Genomic DNA, 16,389 nt, shown 5'->3' with positions numbered 1-16,389 from the left:
TCTCGCTCTATCTCCCTCTCTCTCCCTCTCTTTCGCTCTCTCTCCCTCTCCCTTAGGTGAGGTCATCTCAGATGGAGGGTTGCACTGCGATCCATCTCTATTTGTCGGTTTAGATTTCTTTACCCTTAAAGGCATGGATTTTATTTTGATTTCATTTTTTCGAACCCAACAACTCTACAATGAAAAATGGAAATAATTGTAGCAATCAGGAGTCTGTCGCCTTTCAAAGTGCTTTATCGTCGTGTGAGCTCACTTTGTAGTTTTCTCAATTATTATTTTTCTATTATATATATCATTTTTATTTGCTGACATGTAATTCTTTTTTGGACCTGAAGGATTTACTTGTTGCTTTGATGAACCTCCAGATGATTGGCCCGGTGTGTTGTTGTAGCCAGTACAATGAGCTCATCCTGCTGTCTGCCTGCTGTCAAATCTAATCTTGTACTCCCCCCCGCCCCCCCCCTCCCACACTGCATCCCGACTTCCTTCCCCTCCCCACAATGTTGTACTTGGATGAGAACCTGATTAGTTGTTGAGTCAACATTGAATAGAAAAGGAAAAACACATTCATTTTTATAATAATATCATTTCTCGACTCCCCGTTAGAATCAATTCCAGATAAACATTAAAGTCAACCCAATGGTTCGGATCCCATAGTGGTAATACCGTAAGCAAGCAACGCACAAAACTGCCACTATAAAGCTGAGGGGAAATATTGGCAGTATAATATACATGAACACATATACCACATTTGTATATCAGATTTCACCGGTTAAAATGGTGGCGTGATCACTACTTCAATCTGTGACCTATTCTGGGCCCGCATGCAGCATTAATGCAGTAATTACAGCGTTATACACAGGAACACGTTGTCTTCTGTGGACTTGTTTTAAGAGCTGCACAACTCTTAGCTACAATTACCTGGAAATCACCTGTTTGGGCAACATAAAAGGCATTCCAGCCATCAAAGTATACATATCAAATAAAAGAAGGTGATTCTTGGACCACTTGGCAACAGGCTTGCACGTATGATTTTCATGAAGCGTTCGCAAATGGGCAACACACCTTTTTTTCGTTTTTTCTCTCCTTTTTAAATTTTTTTTTTTTTAATTCCTGGTTTTTCCAACGGATCTGGCCTGGTTCCATATCTGGGGCTCGGGCCAAGAGCGGTGCCCCCCTGTTGGTGTTGAAGCAGGGATGGCAACAATAGAAGTGGGCATTTCATCAGCGTGGAGAAGGGGGGGGGGGGGGGGGACTGAAGGCGCGTGTACAATGGGGACTCCTGTGTCCTTGGACGGCGAGGGGAAGGTGATGTGAATCATGGGAACGTTATTGGCTAACTAGGAGCCGGGTTTTATGGAGCGGCAAGCAGCTGCAGATGGCCTGGAGCCACGCAGGATGGGATATCATCCAGCCAAGAGACCCGGGTTCACTCCAAACCTGTGGTGTGCATGCGTGTGCGTGCTTGTGTGTGTGTGTGTGTGTGTGTGTGTGTGTGTGTGCGCGTGCGTGTGCGTGTGTGCGTGGTGTTTTGGGGTAAGTGGTGTTTGTGTGGGTGTGTGTTTGTGTGTATGGTCTTTTTTCCCCTTTGAACGTTAATCTGTCTCTCTCTCTCTCTCCCTCTCTCTCTCTTGTCTTTTGCTGGATTTAACTCTACCTCCTAGCTCTGCAGTCTCTCTCTCTCTCTCTCTCTCTCTCTCTCTCTCTCTCTCTCTCTCTCTCTCTCGCTCGTCTCTCTCTCTCACACTCCCTCCCTCTCTCTCATTTGTGGAGGCCTAAGTTGATCTGAGTTCATAGTTTACAATGCAGCCCAGCTGTTTTAACAGTTCAAATCTCTGCCACATGTGATGTCAGCTGATCTGTGCTGTGAGAAAGCCCCTCCAGCCACACTTAATACAATTTCCAGTGTAATGAAGGGAGTGAGGAGGGGGGGGGCGGCATTTTAAGACAAGGGTGTAACCGGTGTACTTTGGGAATTGACCAGAAATGTTGGCAACAACCGATGAAAATTAAAACAAACCAAACATAAGATGCTTGGGTGAATATGTAGGGTTTGTTCATGCTCATGTTTTGGCTGCACTATCTGTGACTTCTGAACGGGCGTAACCTAATTGGGATTTGGCCCGGAGCAGATAATATTTCCGCTTAGACCAAGAGCACCACCCCAAGACCTCCGATATGTACGCCCGTTGACTTCTGTAGGAGTAATAAGTCTAATACAAATGCCTTGAATGCGATGTTCAGTACATTATGTTCTGAGTGCTATGCTATTATGCTATTAATTGTGTTGAGTCATGAGTTATGAGTCGTGCTTCGTATCAAAGCCCTTCAAAAGGTGTCAAGGGTTGGTCGATGCTGTGTTATTACATTGCTAAGGTTCACCATGTACTTTCTCTTGCCAGAGCAGCGTGTTGTGATGAAGGACACATAACCGTGTTGCCGGTGGGTAACCAATAGGAGCACTCCTGTTGTGACTCAGTTATGGGAACTAATACCTTGTGCTTTTTGTCCAATTTCAATGACATTGAAACAAACTGCTAGCATCATAATTGCCAAGGCCTGAACTTTACCAAGATAGGACCTAACATTTTGTAGCCATTGATAAATCAGTGATTTCTTGTGAAGTTTTGAGACTTTTTAACAAAATGTCTGACATTCTTCTCTCATGGTCGGACAGATATTCACATGAGCAACAGAGGGGGTCATATGCTTGACCTCATCATGAGTTGATCCTCTACAGTCGTATGCATCCATGGCCTTGATGAACCACACAGCCGTCTCCTGTACAGATCTGTACTGCTGCTCCCAGTACTGTACATTCTCATAGGTGATAACATAACAAGGAAATAGACAACCAATCATGTGTGTCATTTAGGGATTCTCAGGGGAGTGGCAATTGTTGCAATTCAAAAAGTGTGAGAAAGAGTGAGAAAGAGTGCTATGATGTCAGGCTCAGTGTGTAGTGTGCAGGGTAGTCTCACGAATCAGATCAAATCTGGTAGAACGGGGCATTTCCCGTTGCACACATATTTATATCGACCAATTATGTAGCCGGGGGCAGGGATCTGGAATTGTAATTGATGATCGCAAACTTGGCCAGCAGTCAATTGTAAAAAAGCGCCAGTAGAGGTTTTATTTCAACACCATGTGGAATGGCCACTGTGGCAATCCTCTGAAAGCGTCATCCAAGCTTGCAAATTTGCTTTATTCTGTATCTCCGAAACGAAACAGGCCACCAGACGTGACTCCGCCCATTGCTGTCTTTCGGTTACGGGCCAGGCTCTGTGCCGTCTCTGCCCAGAGGTTTTTCCATAACATAGGACCCTCTGGATCCAAGATGAGGTGAGGGATGATCGCTCCTTTTCTTTCCATCAACATGGGAACACCTAGAGCAGAGCGGTTCTGGGATATCGATAGTGACAAAACAAGCACTCTACCAGACGCTTCGTCTGCCAATGAACACTAAACATCTGTGTTGGGGGGATGGATGACAGAAAGGAGAAAGGAAGAAAAGAACTCCCCCAAAGGCCAAACTGTTGACTTGATGTGAGTGCTGCAGGTCTGATTATGACGTGCGGGAGCCGTAAATCAGAGGAGCTGGTTAGGTACCAGAATCAGCAGTGGAGGCTGATCTTTAACAGTGTCATATATTGACGATGGATATTAGAAAAGTTGGTCTCGAAAGGGGGGGGTGGGGGGGGGCTGTAATTACTGCACGTCTTTGACACTATTGCATCTCGTCCATCTGCTATGTGCTACTGATTTAAGCAGATATACGCCACACAGCAGACATGGCTATGGCTTCGGCTTCCATGGTGTTGATTAAAATGGAGGGGAGTGTGTGTCTGTGTGTGTGGGTGGGTGGGTGGGTGTGTACGGTGGCATGTGGAGGAGAGGATGGCAGCCACCGTTTTGCTAAAATCGACTTCAGCCATCGTCATGGTGACATCATTGGTGACAGCATCACTCAGCACCACATGTGGTCGCCGTTGTGAAGCCCCGCCCCCTTATCTGGCGTGACTTGATGAATGCCGTCACCTGCGTCATGTCATGCATCAGTCAGATCTGTCTGATAGAGAGGGGGAAGGAGGGACAGACGGATGCATGAGGTGCCCTGCAGGTACATAGTATCTGTCAGGAAGTTAGCATCAACTGGCAGGATATCATGTATGAGCTTTATGTGTGTAGCACCTTTTAAAACGTTTACAGTGTCTTAACATGCACAATAAAAGCTAATAAAGGTAGGAACACATTAAGAGGACATAGGAGGAGTGGCTGCTGGTGTTCGACTCAAAGCTGAAAGGTTCCAGGTTTGATCCCCAATGTCCAAAGCAGCCTGTCTGTAATAATAATCCCTCCCTAATACCAGCTCCTTAAGGAGTTCATTTATCTGCATTTGCCTTGTATTAACGTGTCTCCTTAATGACTTAATAGTTTAGCAACAACTACTAGATGGCAACCAGTGATGATGTCATGTGTTTATGCTGTCACACCATCCCATGTTGTCATCTCAGTAATTGTGTCAGTGTCATCTGCAGTAATTGTCAGCTGTTTTCGCCGCGGCTCTTTGTTGTGTGTTGGCTCCGATGCACCAGTCCTCCAGGTTATATGACATCATCTGCACGTAGTAGAAACAATGATGCCCTGTAACGCTCCTATCTCAAAACCAACGGTGTTCAGGTATGGGAGAAACTGTTCGAGAAACGTTTTTCATGCCACTTGTTGGCAGATATGACACGTAAAAAAAAAACGGGTGGTTAAATAAACCGTATTTAGAAGAACAAGGTTTCCTTTTTAACAGTATGGCTGCTTAGGTTGGCCAGGGAGTGACATAAGTATAGCGCATTCCAGGGTAAATTATAAAAAAATATATATCAGGCATACAAATTATAAATCCATTAGAGACACTAACCCTAACAACAAAGCAAAGACATTACCACAGACTGTGGTAATACACCGTTTCTTTTCTCATCTTTCTGCAAACTGAGAAAAAGTCTAGCCCTAATTATCCACAGTCCTGAGGATTCCTTTTCTTGGGGTTTCCTTTCTGAATTCCAGGATGCAAATCTGGTAAAACACGCTGTCAGTGACTTGCCTGTGCCTGGTCCAAGTTAGATTAGGAATGGATTCCACCAGGGAGAAGAGAGTTTTCTTATTACTGAGGCATCGGTGCAAGTGCGGTGGACACAGCCTCAAAGTCTGAACAGGAATAGATATGGTATAGACTAGTAAACGTTGTGATGGCGTTATTGCACTATACAGTAGAGCTATATCAGAAAGGTGGCAGATTTCACAGAAGCCTGACAGCCAAGTAACATCCCCATGTTTAAATCAAGCTCTCGCAATGTACAGTTGGTAAACCTGTGTGTGTGTGTGTGTGTGTGTGTGTGTGTGTGTGTGTGTGTGTGTGTGTGTGCTATCGCCCGCTCACACACAAGCAAGGGGTCTTCCCTGTGTAAATGTGCAGCTATAGACTGGATGTGATGGTGTTTCATAATGAGATTGCAAACAACACATTTGTGTTTAAAGATTTATTTTTAAAATGCATTTATTCAGTTGATATACCCATTGAAAAGGACAAACATTTACATGGGTAGGCTCTTGAATTCTAGGTTCAGCATCATCCCTGTTTACTGCAACACATATATAGTTACATGTGTGGTGTGGTGTGTGTGTGTGTGTGTGTGTGTGTGAGCTATTCAATGCATACGTGTGTGTGTGTGTGTGTGTGTGTGTGCGGTATCCATCGCCGGCCTTTCAATGATTCACGAAGTAACGATGCCAGCGAGTGTGGTTCCTTTTTTAAACTCGTATGAATCATTCAAATCAAAGCCCGGCCGTATGGTAGCGGGGTGTTACTGATTTCCCCCGGGGCCGTCGTGTTCTCTGCGTGCCACGCCGCCCGGCTGTGAGGTCTGTGAGGCTGTGAGCCGGCGGGCCGACGACGTGGGTCTTGTCGTCAGGGTGTTCACTGAGTCACCTTGTGGTGATAGCAGCGTGCGGCGACGTGTGGTAGTGTGCGCTTGAAAGTCTCTGAATGTGGCGGTGTGATGTCATCTGTCAAAGGAACAACACTGTTTACTCGGAGATCACCTGTCAAGACGGCTAAATGATGAGAATAGTGATTAAAACAGAATGGAACGACACAACACAATGGCGTATGGCTCAACACACGTTAATTATTTTTTTGCAGGTTTGACAGCAGCACGTTTGGGTGTGTGTGTCTGTCTGTGTGTGTGTGTGTGTGTGTGTGTGTGTGTGTGTGTGTGTGTGTGTGTGTGTGTGTGTGTGTGTGTGTGTGTGTGTGTGTGTGTGTGTGTGTGTGTGTGAGAGAGAGGATTACTTGTGGAGATTAGATCTTAGTCATCCACATGATTACTGCTTCATTAAAATGATTCTGAATGCTAATTAGGAAGCTAAAAAAGGAAACGCTTTTGAAGGCTTTGATTTGATTGGACAATACTTCACTTGTATGTAATACCAAGATTGAGACCTTTGTTTATAAAGCTACCCGACTGACTGATCTGACTGTTGTCAAAATGAGACAATTTCTCAGATACCGCAAAAGCAGCAATTGATTTAAAAATAGACTTACTTTTTAAAGTAAATAAACTTACTTTTCTTCTCAGGAATGGTTGTGTCACACACACACACACACACACACACACACACACACACAAACAGACGGGTGCACTCAGAACCACAGTAATGCTGCTTTGGTAATGGCTTCCTTCCTGCAGAGGTGGGGGGCTGGGGGGGGGGGAGGGGGGGTGGGGGGGGTGGGGTTGGGGGGGGGGGACGACAGACTATTTCTCCCTGTTTGTCCGGCCGCTATAAAAACACAATCTCGCCATAACAAACAAGACGTCTGCTGATCCGACCCACTTCCCCCCCCCTTCGCCGGGTTATTGGCCTAATTAAGCCATAGAAAGCCCTTATTAAATGACAGTAGGCCTCGTTAGGCAGTTCATTAAGTCATTGCGCCCCTCATATGTGTTGATTAAGTCCTTTTCTTCTTCTCTCCTTTCTCAGACGGTGAGCGCGGGGAGCGGCGAGGGTCTGGAAGGTCGCGACCTTAATTTTCTCACAGAGACTGGGTTTAATTAAGAAGGGTGGGGGGAGGGTTTGGGGGGGGGGGACTACCACCACCACCTCCTCCTCTTCCTCCACCACCTCCACCTTCCCCGTACTCTTCACTACTTCACTTTCCGACATGCTTCACTTTCCTTGACCAGGATTGTGGCCCGCTCCAGCCGAGGTAAGAGGTGTGTGTGTGTGTGTGTGTGTGTGTGTGTGTGTTTTTGTTTTTTAGCTGTCAATACAAACCACAATGATGTCATCTTCACGATGATAGCATCGTACCAGGTTTGTGATGTGATTTGGAAATGAACATATTTCTATAATAATAGAATAATTCTGTTGACAATTCAAACTCAGCAGACACTTTAGATGATTGGTTCTGGGATCCTATTCCCCCCACGCTGCACATCTTTCATCAGCATTGTGTCAGCTGCCTCTAGAAACACGCATGAACAAAGGCGGATATTACGAAACACAGAGATATATCCACCACGCCGGGTCAGAAATAAGTAGATATCAGTCTGAGGGGGCCTCCTGAATCCTGACATGCCTCTGAGCAAGGCGAGGTTGATGGTCACCGTCGTTGGGGGGGGGGGGGGGGGCCCTGGGGAAATCAAGAAGGGAAACAGGTGTTTCTCCTCTCGCTTCTTCCGCAGTAAGAGAGAGAGCCGCCGTACAGGAAACTGGTTTCACGGGCACATCGCCACAGGAGCGTCCATGCAGCGTTCAGAACCTTCAGAACTCAGAGCAAACAAAGGGGGCACAGAAGGGTGCGTTAGAGCCATGCATTCACATCCCACAGAGGTGGCAGATGTTAGTGTTAGAAGGGGGGGAAGAAAAAAAAAGGGGGTAGGAGTGATGACGTTATGTGACATAAATGCACCGGTGCCCTCGTTGGTGGAGGGGGCGGGTGCTTCGACCCAAAGAGAAAAGACTCACTACTGTGGACGGTATATCCGGGACATAGGGTGTGTGTGTGTGTGTGTGTGTGTGTGTGTGTGTGTGTGTAAACCCTCTTAATATGACAGTCATGTGGGCGTAGTCATTAAGTGATTGAGTTTCCAGAGTGTTGGACAGATGCTGAAGCCACAGGGTTCTGCTAGGTATCCAACCAAACCCCCCCCCCCAACACACACACACACACACACCTTCTTCACAGTTGTCTTGGGACAGACCATGCTAAATCCCCTTCTGACATGCACACATACACACACACACACACGAGCACACACACACACACACACACACACACACACACACGACTCACACACATGCACACATTTATTTAGAATTTTTAAAACCCTGGATGGGAGAAAATGAGGAAGAAATGGTCAGTCTAGGAGTGTGTGCGTGTGTGTAGTTAATTTGGACTCTGTGTATGAGGAACACATATGAGTATGCACACATACAGACACACACAGACACACACACACAGACAGACAGACAGACAGACAGACAGACAGACAGACAGACAGACACACACAGACACACACAGACACACACAGACACACACAGACACAAACACATGCACACACACAGACAGGCACACACACACACACACACACACACACACACACTCACGCGTATCAAGTGATCAGTTACACAAGTGGAACACCGAGTTCCCAATATGAAAGCAGAAGCTCAACAGCTTGTTTATTTCAGCCTGGGGAAACAAAACTTGTGGTTGAGTACCTATACCACACACACACCTTCTGTGCTGTAATGATACACCCATCCACCTCCAACATGTACTAGGTTGAGAATGTTTCGATTTTCTTGCGGTGAAATGTGTTTCACAGCAGCGGTAAACACAGATGTAGCTTATAACACTCCTAACTGTTCTAATACCTTTAGCTACAGAGAGGGCAGCTTTGCGGTCAAAACTAGTGGTGCCACTACGAACTGATCTTGACGGTTATCTGACACAATGCATGCACACGCGCGCACACACACACACACACACACACACACACACACACACACACACACACACACACACACACACATACAGTCACAGACAGACAGACAGACAGAGACACACACACATACACTCCCACACAACCCACACGAGATAAACATATGAGATCTTACGTGCACACGTGTGCGCACAGGGAGGAGCACATGCACGAGCGGTCACCCACATATTTCCTGTGTGTTTCAAGTCAGCCGCTCTGTGTTCTATCACTCCTTTTCTTCTGCTCACAGAGGATGTGTGGGGACCGGTGGTGTTTTCCAATGCGTCACAAGCTGTACATGTGGGAAACAGACAAGAAGTGGTGCAACTGTGTGCCCGTCTGTGTGTGTTCGCGGCGAGCAAAAGGTGGGCTAGGTTTGAACGTTTGCATTTGTGCGCATGTGGCACCATTTTTGTGTGTCGGCTTGGGAGCGTTTTTTAACCTTTGTGTCGTGTTCGTCTCTCCGCCCTTACTTTGGTGCTCCCGGTCAAATTCGACCGGCCTGTTTTAACTGCTCTTACATTAACACGATTTTTTTTTTTTTTTTTTATCATCACCAAATTTTATTTAACTGCCCTTTAAGCTGTAAACAATGTCTCAGACTACTGGTTTTACATGAATAACTGCAGTGAATATACAAAGAATAGACACAGAAATGGTGTGTGCGTGCGGTGGTGATGGTGGAATTGTGGTCATGTACCATCTGATGGATGAACAGAATCTAGTGTCACCCATTCATTTCCTATGGCGGTCATTTTTGACCGGGAACACCACAAGTGTTACAAAGTTGACTAAACCACTCAAAATTCAATGAAAGTGGTGATCAGCAATTGTATATGTTCAAATGCCTAGTGTGGAGGATAGCATAAGGCCTTGAGACAATCAAATGTAAAACACAATATTTATGATTGATGAAAGTAGGAAATCGGTCAGATTTGACCCGAACACAACAGAAAGGCACGCACGCACGCATGTCCGTCCCGCAGTAACATCTTGGCTCTGTTTGATGCATGTTAGCGACGTTTGGACGGATAGAATAGACGACACACGTTTCCTTTCAATGTGTGTGTGTGCGTGTGCGTGTGTGTGTGTGTGTGTTTCTGTAGCTCTATGAGAAGCCGCACTTCTCTTCCTGTGTATAAGTCAATGCATACAAAGTGCATCTGAGAAGGTCTTTGCACCTGCCTTTTGAAGTGTCTTTTTTTGTGTTGATGTGCTCGTTATGGATAACCACAATTCTGTCTGTGTGGTGTGTTGTTGTTTTTCTCATGTCTAATGTTCACGTCTGCTCAATGCACTTTACTTTTCATTTATTTTCTCATTTCTCTGCTTCAATGTTAACACAGAAGGTTTGTTTTTTGAACCCGTCCTGTGTTTGTTTGAGTTGTGGCTCTATATGGTCCTATTGACATTCATTTCCATTGGCTTGAACTCCTTCTGATCTGCATCTTCTGTATGATGCTGATGAATAACTTGCCTGATCAGCACCATGGCACTCTAGCTGCTTGTTTTGCCCACTCCGTGTTCCTATAGCTACTGGTTTATGCGCTATAGGTCACTCAATGATGATAGAGCCACAACTCAAACAAACACAGGGCGGGTTAAAATAACAAACCATCTGCGTTAACATTGAAGCACAGATGAGAAAAGAAAGGAAAAGTAAAGTGCATTGAGCAAATTCACAAACATTGCTTGTGGGCACCTTCGACCTACACTTTAAACCACGATTTTTAAGGTGTGGTGTGTGAGATTTAGTGGCATCAAACGGAAATATTATATTTTCTCAGAAATGGAGGTGGCAGAACTCTGTTCTACAAAGAAAAACAGTGTGTGAAACGTGAGTGTGACAGTTCCTTTTTTTACAGTCTGCGTGATTCTCATAGTCTAGATGTTGTCCCGATCTGGCCTCTTGTTGTGATCACGGCTGTCAGTCTTGTATGGAACGGTACCTCATTCAGCGTTGCAGGTCGGCACGGCGATAATTAACTGCACCCCCTTTTTTTTTTTACTAAAACATGACAACACACAAACGAAAGCAAGGCCAAACACACTGTGAGACTGAACTGGTATCTGCAGTGGTATCTGCTGAAAAAACAACAATGTGCTCAAGCATTCCCATGTAATTTCCAACTGAGGAAGGTTTTGGTTCATTTGAACACTAATGCAGTCCCTCCTTAAAGAGAGGAAGAGGTTCTTCATTGCAAACCCCCGCCTTGAACCTTGAAAACAAGCACACCCTGGCCTCTACATCAACCATCACCATCTCTATATCAGACTGTCTATCAGTCTGTGTATCGATATCCATACCTCTGTCCTTGGCTCTCCAAATGCTCTCTCTCTCTCTCTCCCTCTCTCTCTCTCTCCCTCTCTCCCTCTCTCTCTCTCTCTCCCTCTCCCTGGCTCCTGTCTGGCACATCAACGGAGCTGCGGCGCTAGCGGTCAAGTCAGAGGCGAGTTCAGATGAGGTCAGACAGTGTGCGCCGCCCCCGGAGACACGGAGAGCGCTTGGCTGCCGACCAGTTGAGCTGCAAGGAGATGGGCTGAGATGTATGCTCTCTCTCTCTCTCTCTCTCTCTCTCTCTCTCTCTCTCTCTATCTCTCTCTTTCTCTTTCGTTGTCTGTCTCTGTCTCTCTGTCTCGTGTTCTCTGTGTATAGATCTGTCTGTCTCTCTGTCTCTCTGTCTCTCTCTTTCTCTCTCTGTATATTCTCTCTCTCTCTCTCTGTATATTCTATCTCTCTCTCTCTGTATATTCTCTCTGTCTCTCTCTGTATATTCTCTCTGTATCTATTACTCACTCACTCACCCTCTCTCGCCCTGGTTCTCTGCCTCCCTAGCTCTCTCTCTCTTTCCCCAGCTCATATTTCTGCACACAGGAAACTCGGGAGGAGGAAAAAAAAAAACAGTGCATGAGAAAACCAAATTTGGCCATTAGGGAGACATAGAGAAAATACCAAAATATTAGATCTGACGATAGGGTCTTACCAAGAAATGTGGGGCACATTTTGCATGAATATGGATGCAGGCATCAAGCCATGGCAGGAAGTTAATGGCTCCTACCCTTGCTCTTTGAATTGCCCCACTACTTTTTATATCTCTCAACACACATGCTCATTCTCCTCTCACACACACACACACACACACACACACACACACACACACACACACACACACACACACACACAGCTCTCTAGTGAATATCAAGCACTCATGCACGCACGCACACACACACACACACACACACACACACACAGTCACACAGACATATCTATTGAGAAAATCTTTGGAGAAAATAACTAACGTCAGCAGAATTTGATTTTAAAGCTGTAGGAGAGAGACAAGCACAGGGAGTGTGAGACTAAGACGGGATACAGGAACAGAGTGAGACAGAGGACAGACACGAACACAGAGAGTGAGACCAATAGGAGATGCAGGAACAGAGTGAGACAGAGGACAGACAGGAACACAGAGAGTGAGACCAATAGGAGATGCAGGAACAGAGTGAGACAGAGGACAGACAGGAACACAGAGAGTGAGACCAATAGGAGATGCAGGAACAGAGTGAGACAGAGGACAGACAGGAACACAGAGAGTGAGACCAATAGGAGATACAGGAGATACAAGAGTGAGACAGAGGACAGACAGAAACACATAGAGAGTGAGACTAAGAAGACAGACAGGAACAAAGAGAGTGAGACTAAGACAGACAGGAACATAGAGAAAGACTAAAGAGAGAGACCGAAACAGAGAGTGAGACTAAGAAGGCAGGAACAGAGAGTGAGACTAAAGAGAGAGACCGGAACAGAGAGTGAGACTAAGTAGACAGACAGGAACAGAGAGTGAGACTAAGAAGACTGGAACAGAGAGTGAAACTAAAGAAAGAGACAGAAACAGAGATAGTGAGACTTAGAAGACAGGAACAGAGAGAGTGAGACTAAAGCTTGATGTATGGCAACAGAGTGAGACAGAGGAAGGACAGGAACAGAGAGAGTGAGACGAGGCGACCGACACAGACAAAGAGAGAGAGACTCGTGCAGAGAGAAACAGCGACAGTGAGACTAAGACAGACAGAGTGAGACGGAGGACAGACAGGCACAGACAGTGAGACTGAAGAGAGAGAGACCGCAAGAGTGAAACCAAGTAGACAGGAACAGAGAGAGTGAGACTTAAGCTTGAGAAGACGGACTTGAAACAGGGAGAGTGAGACTAGGACAGAGAGGAACAGGGAGAGTGAGATTAGGAGACAGACAGGACCAGGGAGAGTGAGGCTTGGACAGATACAGTATGACCAGGGAGAGTGAGACTTAGCCAGACAGGGACAGAGAGAGTGAGGCAAAGAGGACTGACAGGAAAATATAGTCGGACAGGAATAGGGAGGGTGCCACTAAGAAAGACCGGCTCAGAGAGGGTGAGACACATGGTGAGAAACACTGCAGTTAAGGCCGGATGCTGGTGTTTTCCCAGACTTCGTTTTTTTTTTTTCTTCTTCCCAGTCTGATCCGACAATTGAAGCTTCCTTTTAAGAGGCTAATAATACAACAGGGCAATTGTGAAATGTTGCTGTTTTCCCTGGGCCTGATTTAGCAGGAGGGCTAGGCCTGCTTGCAATCTCTCCCACTCCCCTGGGCTGTTTGGTTGAGCAGGCCTATTTCCAGAGTCCCAAGTCTGGATAAACCCAACATGAAAACAAATAAAGCCTGGTCTTTTCAGTCCATACCAAGTCCCCAGGGCCCAGTGCGACCCCGGTAGGAATCTGGTCCGATATACACACACACAGATAATAATGAATGAATCCATAAATATACAATTAAATGTATTTGATGCAACAGTGCCACCCAGCTTTGAAAAGGCTCAGGTTGAACTACACAACAGTGTGTCTTTAACAGGTCTGATGAGCTGAGGCACGCAGCCGTGCTAGAATTTTCTCATTATTTTTAGAAAAACGCCATGGCTCCGGCTCTGATGTATCTTACCGCTTTAAGGATTGAAAGCCAATGCGGGGGCCCTGACCTCGCATCATCTTCCCCGGGAGAAAAAAAAAAAGATGTGACATTTATGTAACATAACAGCTCACGCCGATAATGGCCGTCACTATCCATCTGATAGTCCAGCGCCCATCACTGCCTTTGCGACTGCCCGCGCGAGAAATGTCTTTGCTCCCCTAAGGTCAAAATAAAGTGTGGCTCGCTTGACGCTAAAGCTCCACGTTTTTAGTGTGCCAGTTGGCCTTGAACTCGTGTGAACCTGGCTTTCCCTCTTCTTCTCCGGTGTCTTTCGTTCCCTCAACCTGCCGGCGGGCCCTCGCTGTGGATCATTGTTCGGCCGACTGTTTGCAATGTTTTTTTTTCGTCTGCAACTCCCTCACTGGCTCTTGGACTGCGTGTGTGTGTGTGTGTGCGCGTGTGTGCGTGTGTGTGTGTGTGTCCATGGGTGAAATGACCATTACCTCGGCCCCCCTGCCGTGCAGGGCATGACACAGCACGCTCCGCTTGCTCCTCTGAGCTCCTCCGTGCCCCGAGCGACCCCCCCCCCCCCCTCCCCCCTCCTCCCTGACCACCCACGTAGCCCCCCCCACCCTCCCACCCTCCGTGGAGTTCACAGTAGAGCTCACAGAACGCTGTTTGCTTCCCCCTCCCTGCTCCAAGGTTTTGGCCGTACTGCAGTGTGTGTGTGTGTGTGTGTGTGTGTGTGTGTGTGTGTGTGTGTGTGTGTGTGTGTGTGTGTGTGTTTGTGTTTAAACCTTTCTGGTTATAAGTATAAGATATTCGTTGTTTTAATGTACATGATGGCCCATAAGTATATCGCCATGAGGTCCTTCTAGACCCCAAATTCCTCAACGTCTTGACGTGTCAGCACCCACTAGTAGAGTTAACCTTTTGACTTGTACTGACCATGGATTTTGAATATTTCCACCACAGGATTTGTTGTTTGGTCTTGATTGATGTGAAAATGATCTCCTGGAGATTGTTGTAAATGAGTATATATTCTTAAAAGAGATGGCTGACTGCAGCTCTGTACAGCTATGTATGTTCTTTTAAAAGTAACTACCTTGAACAACTGGTTGTACAATTAAAAGTTGTTCGATGTGGCCATCTTGTGACCCATCCCTCCACACACGGCTACCCACACGGCTGGGCTTGGAAACCAATTCAATTCAATTCAATCCATCTTACTCTTCCCTCCCTTTCCCTCCTCCTCCCCCCCTCCCCCTCCCTCTCCCGTCCCCTTCCACCCCTCTCCCTCCCTCTCCCCTCACTCCCTCCCCTTCTCTCCCTTTCCTCCCTCTCCCTCTCATCGTCTATGCCCGGCCTCCCTCTCTCCCCTCCCTCTCCCTCCCTCCCTCCCTCCCCCCCTCCCTCCCTCCCTCCCCAGCAGACATTCCACAGTAGTCAGGTAATAAAAAACTAATTTGTCAGCGACCAAAAGCCTGCGGGCCAGAGGAGAAGCTGACCTGACCATTAATTCATATGGATTTCTGAGCGTTTACAGGTGCCATCCTGTGTGTTTTGTGCGTGCATGTGTTTATATATGTGTGAGTGTAGCTTGGGTCGGTTTATTGTCTTGGCCCTTGGGTTCCTGAGCGAGGCCCCTCGTCACCAACCAGTCCTTTCATGTGTTGGTATTAGACATGGAGGGATTATTAATCTGATCCAGATCACCGCTACCTCTACCTCTTTGTACATTCTCGTCATTACCGGGGCAACAAAGTGAGATCATTAACCTCTCTCAGTGTTTAATGTTCATCCATAGCGTTTTTCCCCTTGTCGGGCTTCAAACATGCTAATGATCAAATGCATGTGGTAGGCCACACATTTTATTTCAAGGCCATCCCTGGTGTGGCCAACTTGGACCATGGCTGAGAGCCACTTCCAGGCCCTGACCCGCTGGTTGAGAACCACTGGATGGAGAGATGGCTGACAGGACAGTGACCTTTTGTGGCCAAACTATATTAGCACAGCCAGGTATTTCCTGTTTTATTCTGCTTTTCAAATGAACTGAGTGAAACGCAAACCAAGCGAGGGAGGCGGCGGACTTTACTGTTTGTTAACGTGAAGTCTACAAAGTATATATATCAGTGACATAGCTTTCATATAATATGTTTATGAATGCTCTTTCTTCGTGAACACGGCTAGGCGGCACACCTTGCATGATATGATTAGGATTGTACATTTGCTGCTTTTCATTAAAGTCATTTTGGCACTAGAACAACATCGTAGATAATGTTGCCCACCAAACTATATACACACCTTTTTGTGTGTAGCTGTGTTGTAAGCCGTCCTCGCTCTCTTGCTCTTGCTCTGTCTCTGACTCTGTCCCTGTCCCTGACACTCTCTCTCTCTCTCTCTCTCTCTCTC

At 46.4% G+C, this 16,389-nt stretch overlaps 1 long non-coding RNA gene across 1 annotated transcript in view; it reads left to right on the top strand.

The window, feature by feature from the left end:
- Positions 1-16,389, top strand: part of LOC311351902 — a 66,369-nt gene that overhangs the window by 14,961 nt on the left and 35,019 nt on the right. Inside the window, exon 3 of the long non-coding RNA XR_014636766.1 lies at positions 7,033-7,258. This is a non-coding gene — a long non-coding RNA (uncharacterized lncRNA). The remainder of the gene's footprint in view (positions 1-7,032; positions 7,259-16,389) is intronic.

The sequence above is a fragment of the Micromesistius poutassou genome, assembly GCF_964030765.1.
Source record: "Micromesistius poutassou genome assembly, chromosome: 8".
NCBI lineage: Eukaryota > Metazoa > Chordata > Actinopteri > Gadiformes > Gadidae > Micromesistius > Micromesistius poutassou.
Note: the sequence above shows the minus strand (reverse complement) of the source record. Positions and strands in the feature narration are given on the sequence as shown.